Source organism: Pleurodeles waltl, chromosome 2_2 (genome assembly GCF_031143425.1).
Source record: "Pleurodeles waltl isolate 20211129_DDA chromosome 2_2, aPleWal1.hap1.20221129, whole genome shotgun sequence".
Taxonomy (NCBI): domain Eukaryota; kingdom Metazoa; phylum Chordata; class Amphibia; order Caudata; family Salamandridae; genus Pleurodeles; species Pleurodeles waltl.
Genome location: NC_090439.1, coordinates 768,370,780 through 768,386,998, shown reverse-complemented (window position 1 = coordinate 768,386,998; position 16,219 = coordinate 768,370,780).

Here is a 16,219-nt window from a genome sequence, read left to right as displayed (position 1 = left end):
ATGCCCCCACCCTCTTATTTTGAAAATAAAAATCTTCCCTGGTCTCTTGTGTGCTTTCTGCCCTCCTTGGAGGCAGATGGGCCTTCCAAAAATAGGCTAATCTGCTCCCAAGGGGGGCAGATATGGCCAACAGCAATGTGCCCCTATGGGGAGCAACCCTTGCCCAAGGGGCTGCCCCTCCACACAAAACAGACACTTAGACACACTCCAATCCCTGGTGCCTAAGTGGTTTCTGCCCCCCTGGGGGCAGATCAGCCTAATTATAATAGGGTGTTATGCCCACAGGGGGAGCAGTTAAGGCCTAAAAATATTTTACCCCCAGGGAGCAGCCCTTTCCCAAGGGGTCACTCACGTTATGTATAAATATAAATAAAAAACAAAACTCCTTGGTGTCTAGTGGTTTCTGCCCCCCTTGGAGGCATATTGGCCTAATAAAAATAGGCCGATCTGCCCCCAAGGAGGGGCAGAAATGGCCTAAAATTTAATTTGCTCCCTGCCTAAGGGGTCCCTCCCCACACATATATAAAAAACAAAAAGAAAAAAAAAATGAACCCTGGTGTCTAACAGTTTCTGCTTCCCCCGGGGGCAGATCGGCCTAATTATAATAGGCCGATTTGCCCCCAGGGGACATACATTGCTAAAAATAAATTGCACCCCTGTGGAGCGGCCCTTGCCCAAGGAGCATCTCCCCTCATTCAATAATAAAAAATAAAAAAAATTCCCTGGTGTCTAGTGACCATTTCTGCTGATGCAGAGAGAGACATCAAAGGAAAGGAAAGGCATTTCCTTTCCTTTGATGCCTCTCTTGGTCCCTCCATGTGATCGTAGGAGAAATGCAAAAGCATTTCTCCTCTGATCCGTGCTGGAAGGAGGGGTAGGCCGCTGGGCGCTGACGTCATCAGATGCCACAAGGGGGGTTGGAGGGCGGGGGTGGAAGGGGAAGCGATTTTCCTTCCATCCCTGCCCAGGGGAGGGGGGGTGCAAGGCCCCTAGGGGGAACGCTAGCGCTTCCTCCGAGGGCCCCTATCTGGACATAATGGTTATGTCCTGGGCACCTGAGCGGTTCTGCCGAGGACATAACCGTTATGGCCAGGGCACCCAAGGGATTAAGCCAGTCCGACCCTGAATGTGTGGCATAAAGAAATCCAAATTCAAATACAAATATGTATTACGCATGCAAGTTTAAGTTTTTTACTTGACATCTTTCTAGAAAGCTGGCGTTTAATCAGAAACCTATAAAGGTAGGTGCAGAAAACATCTGCTACATGCTTGACTACTAGTGTTTGTGAAAAAGCATTCAACGGAATTCCATTAATAATGATAGCTAATTTTCAGGCAATTAGCTCAATAACCAATTCTTTCTGCACTATAACCTGCCCTTCGCTTTCAGTGCATAATTGCCTTTTAATTCACAGTAAAAGTAATCAAACTGTTGCACTGACACAACTGAAATATATTTTTCCACACCAAGGGGATTAGTATAACTAATATTTAAGTATTTCGCCAGTGCATGACTAGTTTAATCTTGTCGTTTTTTATTTTTTCCGATCTGAAAGGGGATGTAGGTATTCTGCTGCCAAGTAGAAAATGTGAGAATGTTTTGTTGAAACTAGATTTCAGTCTTTAAAATTGTATATTTGCTATTGCACTGGTACGAAGGGACCCTGTCTGTGAAATGAGCTTAACACAAGTTGAATCTGCATTTTATTTCTTTCTGCGAAGAAAGCGTGCATTGTGAATCCATTAAAAGTGTGCTTTGCATGCCTTCCTGCTCAGCCATAGATAATGATGCGCCTAAAAATGCTGTTGTTTTATTGGTGTAGTGTCTTGCATGTTTTAGGAGGTAATCTTTCAGGCTCCTAAAGGACTCCATATCAGTGTGATGTAGTTGTTAAAGTAGAATGTCACGAAAGCTTGGTTTAGAATGTGGCAGTTCACATGTACATGCAGAGGAATAAAGATGTGTGATTTATAACTGTGTGTGGCATAGTCATTGGTAGGTAAATGGGCTGATGAGAAAGCTACCCGTAAGTGCCCTCCTGAAAACTTTTCTGTAGTCCAAGCAAACTGCTTGTGCGTTCTGTGTGTGCCTTCATTGAAGTGTCAAGTCGACAGTTGGCATATGTGAAGTCAAAGCGCAACTGCAGCCAGGGTGAAGCATTTGAATAGAAATCAAGCTTCACTAAGAAATCTGTGCATCATTTGTCAAGAAGTTACGGCCAAAATGTGAGAAAAGGCCTCTTTTTGACATGGTTAGTCCCCACGTTTTGCCTGATGTTTGATGTAGCCTAGAAATTGTAGTGCCCAGGGCCCCTTCTAACCAGGTTCCCTGGGCCAGAGCTCTTTCCCTAAAACTGTTGTGCTGCATCGGCACAATTGGATACACCCTTAGTTACCACTATATGTCCCTAGTAGAAGGGTATTCAGGTACCCAGGGCATAGGGTACCAAGGATAGGCCCCTGAGGGCAGCAGCACTGATTGTGCCACCCTCTACGGCCATGCATCCAGATGCACCAGGCACTGCCATTGCAGTCTGAGTGTCTTGGTGCAAACCTAAAACACAAACTCAACATGGCACACTGCCTCTGTGGTCTGTCCATTATACATTGCATTTATTGTGGGTAAGACACCCCTCTGGCAGGCCTTACAACCCTAAGGCAAGGTGCACCATATTATATGTGAGGGCATAGCTGCATGAGCAAAATGACCCCACTGTGTGCTTGCCAAACATGGGACATGGTGAGTGAACACAGCAGCCATTTTGATGCATGTGTTGGACACTGGTCAACATGAATTTCCCAGCTACACTCTGGACCCTGGGTTGTTTGGTATCAAACAACTCAGAATGATAAATCTAAACTGGAACCAATATAGGATTTATCCCTAAATGTACCCAGGGGTCACCTTGGAGGTGCCCCCTGCAAAAGCTAACTACCCTTGCATCATTGCTGACTGATTCTATCCAGCCTGCCACCTCTAGACACCCAATCCTCAAACCTTGGGGGAGAGCCCTGTCTCTCTGGATTGTAAGACAATGCCTTTCCTGGGTGGAAGTGCTAACACTCCCTCCTTCAGGAACGTGCACTGCTCTGGCAGTGAGCTTCAAAACGCTTAGCGTCTTTGAAACACAAACCCCAGGCCTGCTGCCAGCAGCAGATGGTTAGTCCATTGGCAAACCCCCACTTTTGTCGGGAGCAAAGACGGGAAACCACAAAAAGGGTAGGAGAAGTTGCACCACCCCATATGTTCTGCCTACAAGGTGAACACTGCATTTAATTTTCTTCTAACTGAGATGGAAGGAAAATAGCCAATGAGGGCTAGGGAAGTGACCCTTGCCACAGGAAGTGGTCACTGTAGTTAGTGTAGCCATTCAAAGGTATTGGACAGTACCAGGTAACCCCTAAAACTAAATTCAGTATTTAGCCAGCACCCCTGGACCAAGAGCTCTGATTCAAAGGGCATAAAGAAGACCAGCACAAAGATGATCCATGGCATGAGAACTGTGGACCTGCTGCACAAAGTAAAAGGTCCCAAACCCTGCCTGCTGCACCCAGGACCTGACTGTCGCTGCTGAGGAGCTGCTGGACAACTGGACTGACCTCAAGGAACCCAGAGGACCTTCAGGCTTCACCAATCACCCAAGAACTCCCTCCAGAGTAGAGGTACCACTCAGCAACAAAGGAACTAACAACCAAGTGAGGGTCACTTCACTGACCGGCTTCTAACTCCCAAACCAGAAGTCATAGCTGGACCCGACGACACACCAATAACCACATGGCCAAACACTGCAAATGTGCTAAGTTTGGTGGCACTGCACACTCCAGTGGCTGAACCATACTAATATACTGGATATTGATCAGCTGATGTCAGACACCAGGAAAACCAGCGCACCTAGGGCTGAAAAAAAGACCAGGAGGAAGCCCCAATTAAGGGACTTCGGGAACACCCTGGACTTCTCACCAGCGTGCCCTCATTGTCTGCAAGGAACCATTAAAGTGACTTACCCCCAGATCCCAAGGGCATCTTTGAGCACAGCTCTTGGCTCACCAATTTGCTTGGCACCCGGCCACCCTCTGCCCTGCAACGAAGAATCTTCTGTGCCCTAAGGGTCCCTCACCCCTTGCGATCTCAACACTCCAGCAGGACCCAAGGAACCACCTGTAAACTTACCTGCACAGACCTTTTCCAAGTTGTCCCACGCAGTGGCCCTGCACCTGCTCCAGCGACTTTTCACCACTGCTCCCGCCGGAACAAGAGGCCACCTGAGCTTCTTCAGTTGGCACAGTGTGCACACCGATGACCTCTATCAACCTGCAAAAGAATTTGGTAAAGCAACTATGTGATTTTATATATTTTTTTAAACAGGACTTTCCATTTATTCCTATGGTGCAAAATTACGCACAGAAGGCTATTTTCTTTCAACTTCAAAAATACATATCTCCAAAAGCACTCACCCCAATTTTGACAATCTTGGTCTTAAACTTCATATAAAAATCTGAAGTATTTAAGTAAATTGGTCGCAAGTTATTTCTTCAAATGTGTGAATTACATGATTCACACTGTGAGTACAAAATGCTTTGCACTTCTCCAAGATTGGCCTAACTGCTCGACCAAGATATGATAAAAATTAGAGCATTAGGTGATCTAGTTTTTACCTGTAAACCAACGTGTGGTTATCTAGACCCCATGCACAGTGTGCCTAGCTTTGCACACTACGTAGACAGCAAGTCTCCTACTCAAGACCCTGCTAAAACATACCGTGCTGCCACGCAAAATAAAGTTATACATTGTATGGAGAATTAACACTGTAAGTGGATACAGTCAGGCTTACAAAGTGCAGTCAAAAGACAATCAAAAGTGACTATATAGTACTGCAAATAAAAGCACTGGCTGACAAAACAAGTAAAATTGAAGCATACTGCTATTACTCTTACCTGAGTCTTAATAACTGGAGCATTGAGCTCCTCAGCACTGGGTGGGGAAACTCAAGAAGAAGTACTGGGGTTTTGCCTACTGAGCTGTCTAAAGTGGCTCACCATTAAAGCTGCCAGGTAGCAGCTCAGAACAACACGAGCGGTCTCCATGTGTGATGGGGCATCGAAGGAGAGCAATAATGGTAAAATTTCAAAGAATGGATGACCCCAAGACCAAACTTTTGTTGGGCGTCAGTGATGATGCAGATTCCCAGAGACATCCGACAGCATTTGACAGAATTCCACCGTCAGTGCTGCCACTCTCATATACAGGTACAATGCTGCTGCCTTCCTGAAACCACCACCACCTTTCGATACCGCCAAAAAGCAAAATATTGGCAATTAATAGACTTTTTGGAGAGAGACATTTGAAGGTTTCATTGATGCAATTGATGAGACTGATAACGGGAAGATTATGAAATATCTCAAAGATCTTGCTAGTGATGGTGTGAAAGAAGTAAAGAAAGTGCAGAGCACTGATGAAGAATTCACGTACCATCAAATTAAAAATGCATTGAATCTCAAGTTCAATCCAGTTCCAAACGTTGATTATGAACAATAGTTTTAGTCAAGAACGTCAAAGAGTTGGTGAAACAATCAATGAATTCATGGCCTCTATGCTCTCATCAAACACTGTATGTTCAATTAATTTAATGATGAATAAGCTCTGCGTCTTAGAGTTATTGATGGATGCCTATCTGATCCATTCACATGACAAATGCTGAGAGCAAGCCTTAGTCTGAAGTGAGTGTTGATGGCTGCCAGAGATGAGGAACATGCTGAAAGACAAAGTGCTGACCTGGAGGTCAGGGGTGCCCAGAGTGAGTCAGTCATGAAGTGTGAAAAGTAATCTGACACAAAGTGATATATACATGTAAAAAGAAGTTGTGCGTTAGACATGGGTTTTCATTTCCACACAAACGAAAGTGTGCTGCCATTTGACAGATGTAAAGGCACTGGGAAAGAGAACTATTTTGTCACAGTGTGTAAAGTGAACGAAAAAGTAAGTGTGTCACGGCACGAAAACAAAATGGCTGCCAGAATATTCCAGAAACAACTTTCGATGCACAATCACATGGCCAAGTGGTGACATTATTTGAGGCAAATGGATACAAAGAAAGTTGGTTGTCATGTAAATCATCGTCAAACCGTTCTTTTACTTCAATAATGTGTCCAAAACCATTCATTACTGACAGTGGTGCATGGATAAACATAATGCCTGAAGTGAAATACAATGAAGTGTCTCCATTACCGTGGCTTACACTGTCGATGACCAAAGTGTATACTTGGGCTGAGTCTATGCCCAATAAGAACCAAGGTTCATTTGCAGTGAAAGTAAAATTTAAGAAAACACAAGTACAAGCACTGATCCATGTACTTTATGGTTCAGCGCAAGTGGCTGTTGGCTCAGTTTCAACACTGCTGCTTATATGGGACTGATTTCTGGGAACTACAACATGAATTCTCATTACAAAATAGTAAGTCAATTCCCTTCACTGTTTCATGGTTAAGGAAAGTGTAGGAAGTTGGCTCTGTATATACAACTCAAAGTGAGAGAGAGTGTGCACGGGGTCCAAGGGATCCCCTGAATGGTTGATAGTGGCAATAACAGATAATACTAATGCTCTATTTGTGGTAGTGTGGTCAAGCAGTAGGCATATCAGAGGGTAGTGTTAAGCATTTGTTGTACACACTGAGGCAATAAATGGGAACACACACTCAAAGACTTAACTCCAGGCCAATAGGTTTTTGTATAGAAAAATATTATTTTCTTAATTTTATTTAGAACCACAAGATTCAGATTTCAAGTAAGTACATAAATTGTAAGGTACTTGGCATAAGTAATTATAGAACTTTGAATGAAAACAGTAAGGTACACAGTTTTGGCAAAAATGGCAATGAGCTATTTTAAAAGTGGACACTGCAAAAATTCAACAGTTCCTGGGGTAGGTAAGTACAAGTTAGTTTAGCAGGTAAGTAAAGCACTTACAAGTTCAGTCTCCGGGGCATAGGCAGCCCACTGTTGGGGGCTTAAGTCAACCCCAAACACCCAGCACCAGCAACAAAGGGCCGGTCAGGTGCAGAGGTCAAAGTGGGGCCCAAATAACACAGGCGCCTATGGAGACTAGGCGTGCTCCGGTTCCAGTCTGCTAGTAGGTAAGTATCTGCGTCCTCGGGGAGCAGACTAGGGAGGTTTTGTAGAGCACTGGGAGGGGTCCCAAACAGGCACACAAAATACATCCTCAGAGGCACAGGGGCGGCTGGGTGCAGTGTGCAAAGTAGGTGTCGGGTTTTAAATAGAAATCAATGGAAGGACCCGGGGGTCACTCTGTTGTTGCAGGCATGGGCACAGGGGGGCTTCTCGGGCCAGCCACTGACTGGGCAAATATGAGGGCCGCCTGCTGGCCACTCTTGCACTGGTAGTAGGTTCCTCTCGGGCCTGGGAGCTGTGGGTGCAGTGCTTCTTCCAGGAGTCAGGTTCTTTGTTACTGGGCAGTCACGGTCAGAGGGATCTTCTGGATTCTCTCTGAAGGCTTCACCGTGGGGGTGCAGGGAGGTCGTCTCTAAGGTGGCCACATCATGGGAGTCGCCTGGTGGTCCTCGCTGCAGTGTTGGTTTCTCTGGACACGAGCCAGGGAAGTTGGGTGCAGAGTGTTGGGGACTCACGCTTCAAGAGTGAGTCTGGTGTCCCTTTAAAGATGGTGTCTTCTTTGTTGTTTAGACAGAGCCACTGTACATGGGAGTTTCTTGGTCCTTTGGGTTGCAGGGCAGTCCTCTGAGTCAGCAGAGATTGGTGGTCCCACTGGATGCATCACTTTTGCAGGTTTTTCGAGTCTGGAGACAGGCTGGTAGGGCTGGGGCCAAGTCAGTTGTCGTCTCCGTCTTCTCTGCTGGGCTTTCAGGTCAGCAGTCCTTCTTCTTTAAGGTGGTCAGGAAATCTGTTTTCCTGGGTTCAGGGTCGCCGCTAAATACTACATTTAGGGGTGTGTTTAGGGCTGGAGGGCAGTAGCCAATGGCTACTGTCCCTGAGGGTGGCTACACCCTCCTTGTGTCTCCTCCCTTTGGGGAGGGGGGAACATCCCTAATCCTATTGGGGGAAATCCTCCAAAGCAAGATAGAGGATTTTCGAAGGAAGGGGTTACCTCAGCTCAGGATACCTTAGGGGCTTGTCCTAGCTGGAGGGTGACTCCTCCTTGTTTTTCTCATTATCTCCTCCGGACAGATGTATGATGGAACAATGCATGCACTTACTACAATGCATGGTCATTACCATGCATGCACTTACCACGAAATGTTTTTACAATGCATATGCTTTTACTACGAAAATTTTGTACTAAAGGCATACTTGGTAAAGGCATATGCATGGTAAAATCTGGAGGTAAGTATACCATACATTATATATATATATATATATATATATATATATATATATATATATATATATATACACACACACTCACACACACAAACACAACTTTCCACCCAAAAACCCTACCTATCCCAAACCCTACGAAATTCCCTTACCACCCCAAGACCCATACTCACCCTAAAACCTAAACACCCCTTACCTCCTCAAACCCCATCCCACCCTAAAAACTATACACCCCCTACCACCACAAAACCATACCCACCCTGAAACTTAAAAATGCCCTTACCACCCCAAACCCATGCCCACCCTAAAACCTAAACACCCCTTATCACACCAAACCCCATACTCACCCTAAAACCTAAAAACACCCTTACCACCCCAAAACCCAAACCCACCCTAAAACCTAAAAATGCCCTTACCACCCCAAAACCCATACCCACCCTATAACCTAAAAATAACCTTACCACCCCAAAACCCATGCACACCCTAAAACTTAAAAATGCCCTTACCACCCCAAAACCCATAGCCACCCTAAATCCTAAAAATGCCCTTACCACCAATAACTGTTACCCACCCCACCCAATCTATCTATCTATCTGCTATGTATCTATCTATCTACATATATATCACTCAACCCACTTAATCCTTACCTGTACTTAACTTCAAAACCTTTACCACGCATACACCTGTACCATTCTTTACTTTACAATGAAATTCGTTGTAAAGGCATGCGTGGTAAAGGAATATTCATGGTAAAGCCACGCATGGTAAAAGCATATGTGTTGTAAATGCATTGTGGTAAATGCATTTTGTTGCATTCACCGCAATGTAAGTGATGTTTCCCCTTTACAATGTGGCATTAAATAAAATAATATGTAAAATGCCCTAGTGTGATATATGCGTAGAGGATGTGTGGAAGTTTCATCTTTAATGACTTTGTGGTAGCTTTTTCAAAATGCACAATTTTGGGTGACATATTATTTTTGTATATTAATTAATTTTATGATAATTCTAGTCCCAAACCAAGTAATTATTAATGATGCACTTGAAACTATTTTATAAGGTGTTTTACAAAAAGTGTTTATTAATGCAGTTTTGTTGTGCCAAATGTTTGCAGAAATTCTATTTTATTAGAATGGATGCTGTTTTGGTGTTCTGTTCAGCTTGCTCCTGCTCATTACCCCTCCCAATCAAAGTTGACTGCATGTCATATCCCGATAGTCTTTACAGAGCACATGATAAAGTGATGCAATTGGTAATTTTCTGAGGGAGCATGTGTTGTGAATGAACCTTTCTTTGTGTACTGACTGCATCCATCCCAAGAACACTTCCACTGGAAGATCTGATGTAGGCCTGCTAGCATTCACTAGTGTATGAAACTTTGAACAATGTTGCATATTGTGTTGTACATCTCTGGGCTATGGTGTTGCTGCAAAAGCTGACATGTTTTACTTTCTTTAGAAATGGGCTAGTTTTATATGATTATGTGGGATGAAATCTCTGATTTGCTCAATATGTATAATCACTAGTCATGCCATGTTGAATTTGCAGATTTGTTTCTTACCTATTCATAAAATGTGTATAAAAAGCATTGATTTTTTGGGTGAAGCAGAGACTTTACATTTTCTTTACATGACTCAATTTAGAGAGGACATTTCTTTTTTTTCTAGGTATGCTGTCCACTTAATGTGCAATTATGATTCTTATTGTGACTTCTTGAGAATAATTCTGATTTCTGACTATGCACTCTGCACCTGAGCCATCATGGCATATATTTTGCAGTTCTCTGCAATGCTTATTTTGAGATTTTTCTAATAAAAGCCTTGAACTTTTCCCTGATCAAGAACACGGTTATTGAGTGGTCCCAGTTTCTTAATACTCTGTTAATTTTTGTTTTCCCTGATGTTGAGGAGGGTGGTGACTCTTATTGCAAGATCAGGGGTGCTGAATTGGAGCTTTTGAGGTAAATTATGGGGTGGTCTTAAAATATTAGGATGGATCTGAATATTGGGGTTCTGCTCCCACAAAAGTGGTAGAAAAAGCTGATTGTATAGGAGCACCTCCTCATTTGTATGGATTCCCTCAAAGATTTCCTGTGATTTGTGGTACTTAACACTCAGTCCAAGGAAGAAAGGTGTTTTTGAACCTCCGCCAAAACTTTCGATGCCAGAGACCCCTGGGAAGTGATGTGCTGAGTGTTCCTGAGTGAGTATAAGTATGAAAAGGATTAACTGATTTGGTATGGTGAATGTATTTATGATGTGTGTTAGAGCATATGTTTGAGGAATGGATTTCTGTTCTTATTCTTAGCTGTTTAGGTATGCCATGATGATTTTGGGTTCAACTGGTGGATTGATTGCTGTTGTATTGATATATTATTCATATTTTAAACACATTTGAGGGTCTATTTGTTGATTTTGTTTAATTATTGAATCCATCAAAAACCAAGATCTTGAGATATATTGGTTTACTTGTCTTTAATTGTGATGTGTGGAGTGAGGTGCCACATACCCATCGACAGGGAATCTGAACTAATGACTCTTATTTTCCAGGCTGAATGCGTAATTTGAGTTGGTGATTTTGTCTGGAATAGGGTAGATCAGATACAGTCCAAGATTAGTCATGTTTAAGATTTACTTTTTCAGGTTTTGTGCCAAGCACCTGTTCATGTTGCAGAGGGCTGTGAGGAGCAAGGACTGTACTAGGAGTCTGTCAGCATGGCTCAAAGACTAGACGGGTGTCGCGGACGGGTGGGCTGGAGCTTAGCATTAGTGGTCCCCCACAAGCGATTCATGCTGCAGTGTGAAGAGGTGGCCAAGTAGCTACTTTGATGATTTTTGGTGCAAGCGGCACAGTCTCTGTACGAACGGGCCCGTTCGCACTTACGAAGAGCCCAAAAGCTAGATTTAGGCTCACTGAGCCACAACAAGAGCCTGTGGGATATAACTTGGGATCATGAACTCACTGCAGCTGGGGCCAGGAGCTGGTTGTGGAGTCTTTTGTGTCCCTGAGGCTCAGATCAAAAGGCCAGCAGAGTAGCCCTGAGAGTCACTCTGGGATCCTGGGTTCAATATGAAGTTGGAGGTAGAGATCTTCTTCCTCAGACAACAGGGCAGCAAGCAGCAGGTCAGCACAGCAGAGCAGCAGTTACTTTAGAGCAGCAGTCCAGCAGAGTGGCAGTCCTTGAAACGGCACAGCAGTCCTTTTCCTGGCAGAGTATCCACAGGTCCAGAAGTGTCCTTAAGAGTTGGTGTTTGAGGTCCAGCATTTTTAAACAGCTGTGTCTTTGAAGTGGGAACAAACTTCAAGAGGCATGCCTTTGAAATGCACAGATACCCTGCCTTGTTGGTCTTGCCTCCAGACTAACAACAGAGTTATGTAGCCCTTTGTGTGGAGATGGGACTCAGTCTGTCCAAGTGAAAGTGGGGCTAGGCCCAGTTCCTTTCATCCATCCTGTCACTGATGGTGAATCGAGCCACACTAAAGCTCTCCATTGTGTTTAGCTCTCTAGGAAGAATACACAAAGCCCAACTGCCAGCTTCACTCAATCATATGATCCAGTTTGGCTGCAGGCATCAAATGGCTAAGGCAAGAAAATGACAACTTTCAAAAGTGGCATTTTCAGAATTGCAATTCAAAATCTGAATTCACCATAAGTTAGGATTTTAAATTGTATTTTGAGAGACACCAATGAGTGGATGTTTGGCAGTTTGTTTCACTTACGGTGACCACCTCACTCCAGCTCATTACAGACTAAACTTTTCACCTACAAATCATTGCTTACTAGTACATTAGCCTCATTAGTTTGATGGGAACACAACAAAACTGCAAGTTCTACAATGTATTAGGCTATCACACAAAAGTCCAAGAGTGGAAATTGTGTCCTTAATGATCTGGAGGGAGATCCTCCAACTATTTGCACTTGACCACATTTGCAACAAACTTTGACTACATAACATTCAGTTACAACTTTCTTATTCTTGATACATGTAAGAAATTGGGTTACTGGTTGGGGTGGGGGGTGAAACATTACTCAAGCAGCAACCACAATTCCTCTCAGGGTGAAGTCAAAGCAAACCCTAAATTAACCTACGCTCAACCCTAAGGTAGCTGTGCACAGAGTAGTCAGACTTAACTCAGTGTTACACATCACAAAAAATCCAATCAGTAGAAATGGAGATATGCAGGTTTAAAGATTTCCGTAAAAATAGCGTCAAAAAGCACAAAGCATCAACTGTGGAAATATGGTCAACCAGAGCAAAGTCACAAGTTCAGGCTGACTGCGATGGAGCACAGGTTGGCTACGAGAACCCAGTTAGTACCGCTGAACAAGAGTACCTTAAATCCTGTATGTGGGGTGTTGCAAGGTTCCATGCTGAGGATGTGTTGCGCAACTGAGGTGTTATGTCAGTTCGGAAGAGCGGTGAAGCTGTAATGCAAGGTCCAGCGTTGTCTTTGATGATCCCGTTGACGAGGTCTTGCAGTGAGAATTCCAGTGTCAAGGATGTGTTGGCTCCGTGGAGCTGTGAAGCTGCAATGCAAGAACCTGCATCATCATCAAGGTTGCTGTGGACAAGAGATATGAGGGCCTGCGTCAGAAAAGCTTTGCACAGATGTTGGTTCCCATGCATCTGTGGGGGTCAATGTGAAGTCCTTTGCGTCAGGAGAAACTTCCTAGCAGAGGCAATGTGTTGGTTCTGCTGAGAGTTTTGCCGCAAAGCAGGGAAGATGCGCTGGTTCTGCTGGATCCACAGATTGTCTGGAGAGCACCTTCATACTCACTTCAAAGGGTTTAGGACTGGGGTGTCAGCACTTGGCAGGGTAGGACTCACAGATAGCAGAGTCCAGGTGGTGGGTTCAAGTTTGTTGGAGCCTTCCATCCCTGAGGCTCTAGTTAGGACCCCAGCCAACTAGCCCTTTGAGTCACTCTGGGGTCCTGGTTTCAACATATGCAGGGCAGTCCATCTCTCCCACAAAAGAGGATAGCAGGTCGACACCGCAAGGCAGTGCAGCAAAACAGGAGTCCAGCAGGGCAGCAGTTCAGCAGAAAGATAGTTGTTTCAGCAGCACAGCAGTCCTTTCTGGCAGAGTATCCACAGGTCCAGAGGTGAGTTCTAAGATCCAGTATTTATACCTGGTACCCTCACTCTGAGAGGTGGGAAAAACTCCTAGAGGTTTCCCTTTGAAGTCCCCAGGCATGCTGCCTTCCCTGTCCTGGCTCCAGACTAACTAAAGTGAATATGCAGCCCTTTGTGAGAAGACAGGATGCAGCCTATTGAAGTATAAGTAGGGCTGTGCCCAGCTGCCCTCTGCCATCCTGCCAGGGACTGCCCATCCACCCACACCAACGCTCTCCATTATGTGTGACTGTTTAAGAAGAATACAAAATGCCCAACTGTCAGTTACACCCAGTCATGTCAGGTAGGGTCAGGGTACTGGCACTAAATGCGTAAGGCAGGGGAACGCCAACCTTCTAAAAGTTAAAATGAGTTGATGGATGGAATGCCTGAATTAATCTCAGCCACTGGCAGGCTATGTGGCCATATCACTATCTATCGTTTTTTGCTTACCCTGCCACCTCAGTTTGGACCCAGCCCCATGCAAATCAGTCTTCACCCTGACCCTCCTAGGAACAGTCCAGCTCGAACTGCCAGGCCAGATCATCCGTGAACCAGAAGACAAGCAACCTATGACTGATTTCTCTCTAGTTAGGGTTCTTCAGTCATGTATAGTTTGATTCCAGTGCCACAGTGAGCCCCAGAGCCATGTCTGGGCATACCCAGTGCACTAAGTGCATCACATGCAAAACAACAAGGTTATGGATGGTTGAATTTATCTCAACCAAAACGAAGGCTTGGTATGCAGTATGAGCAATTGCTCGTGGCTGAGATTAATGCAAGCACTCTATCCATCACCTTGTTTTTTGGTGCCCCAACTTTTTAAAAATGGAATTCACAAACTTGTAATTCAATATCCAACTTTACCATGAAAGAGGATTTTTCTTTACAATTCCAAAGACAACAAGCATAAACTGGTTACCTGCTCCCATTTGCAAATTACCGCTTATTAAATGGATTATGATAACTCCAATGTTATCCTATGGGAGAGGTATGCCTTTCAGTATTGAAAAACGAATTTAAGAGTTTTTCACTAACAGGACATGTGAAAAGCACATGTCCTACTTTTTAAATACATCGCACCTTGCCCTGCGGGTTGTTTAGGGCCTAACTTAGCGGTAACATATGTGTTGAAAAGGAAGGTCAGGGCCTGGCAAAAGGTTTGTTTGCCCGGTCGAAATGGCATTTTAAAAACTGCACACACAGGCTGCGATGGAAGGCCTGAGACATGTATAACGGACTACTTAAGTAGAAGGCACAATCATTGCTGCAGACTCACCAGCAACATTCATTTACAGTAACGTGGCACATGTAGTGCCACTTTACTAGAGACTTACAAGTCAAATAAATAGGCCAATTCAGTATACACCAATTCTACCATGGTTTAAGGAGAGCACAAGAACTTTAGCTCTGGTTAGCAGTGGTAAAGTGTACAGAGTCCTAAGGCCAAAAAACAAATTCATCAAAAATAGGAGGAGTGAAGGCAAAAAGAAAGTCTGGGGCGTGACCCTGAATAAAAGGCCAAGGCCAACAGTTTGCAACTGAATTGTCTTATTTGATTTACTGACTTTTCCTTCCTTGCTAGGTTAAACAGACAATGGTTTATATAGGTTATTGGTTTAAAAAAGCTTTTATGATTGTTTCCCTGATCACAGATAAGTTTTGCTGAGATTGGTTAATCAGCCAGGGAGCCACACTGGGATTAGGCTGATGTTACCACTAAGCGGTGCTCTGATTAGTTGGTTACTGATGATGCTGCTCTGTGACAGGTTGGCCTTTGTTAGAGCTGTGCTGTGATTAGTTGCTGTTCCCTAGTTCATATATTGTGATTTTGAGGTTGTTTTCAGTGTGAAAATAATGGGAAGTCTGCTAATAAACCTAAAGGTTATCGTAGTAACTAGGGACGATCAGAAATTACTGGCAGAAGGAACACCAGCCTATGATATGATGATAGAGATTGGGTACTATACATATGCCTGGACTTTAGATCAAACTAAATATACTGCACATGAGGAAGTTTTACACTTTCAATTAGAGAGTACTTGTAATATTAGAAAGCTAGACTTCTTGAGACAAACCATGTACAACACGATGCGGATGCCTAGCCCTACATAGTTTGAGGCACTTAATAAATGAGATTGCATGGTGATAAAAAGGAGAGAAATTACTAAGCCATTGAAAAACTCAGGTAAAAATTGGATAGAAAGGAAAATGGATTGGCAGTAAAAGAGTTGGAGGGAGGATATGATTGAAAGTGTAAAAGCATTCATAGCTATAATTAATGAGAGTGATGACAAAACATGTAAAAGAGAGAAGCAGACAGATGATTCTGAAGATGATGATAAATTTATAAATGGGCTTTTGAATTGTAAAGTTCCTCCATACAGAGTAAAAGCAGCGGGGACAAGTGGGACTAACTCAGGACCTGATATAGGTGCTGGGATATATGTGCAGAGTTCAGCTACTTCTGTAGTGGTACCAAGGGCACCAACAGGGACAGCGATGACTGCTGTGACTAGCACAAGTGGAGATATACAATTGTGATTACAGACTTAAGTGGCCACACCTGCAAGAGCAGTGACAGTGGAAGGAGCTACAAAGAAATTAAAATTGGCATTTTAAAAAGTGAGCTTGGGGAAATGTTGCAGGGACATGTTCACTTAATATGCTGTTGGCTTACAATGCTGATGAAATGAGATATTTGATCAAAGAAGTAGCCAGATGTGCGAATGAAGCAAGAAAAATTAAAATAATTAGT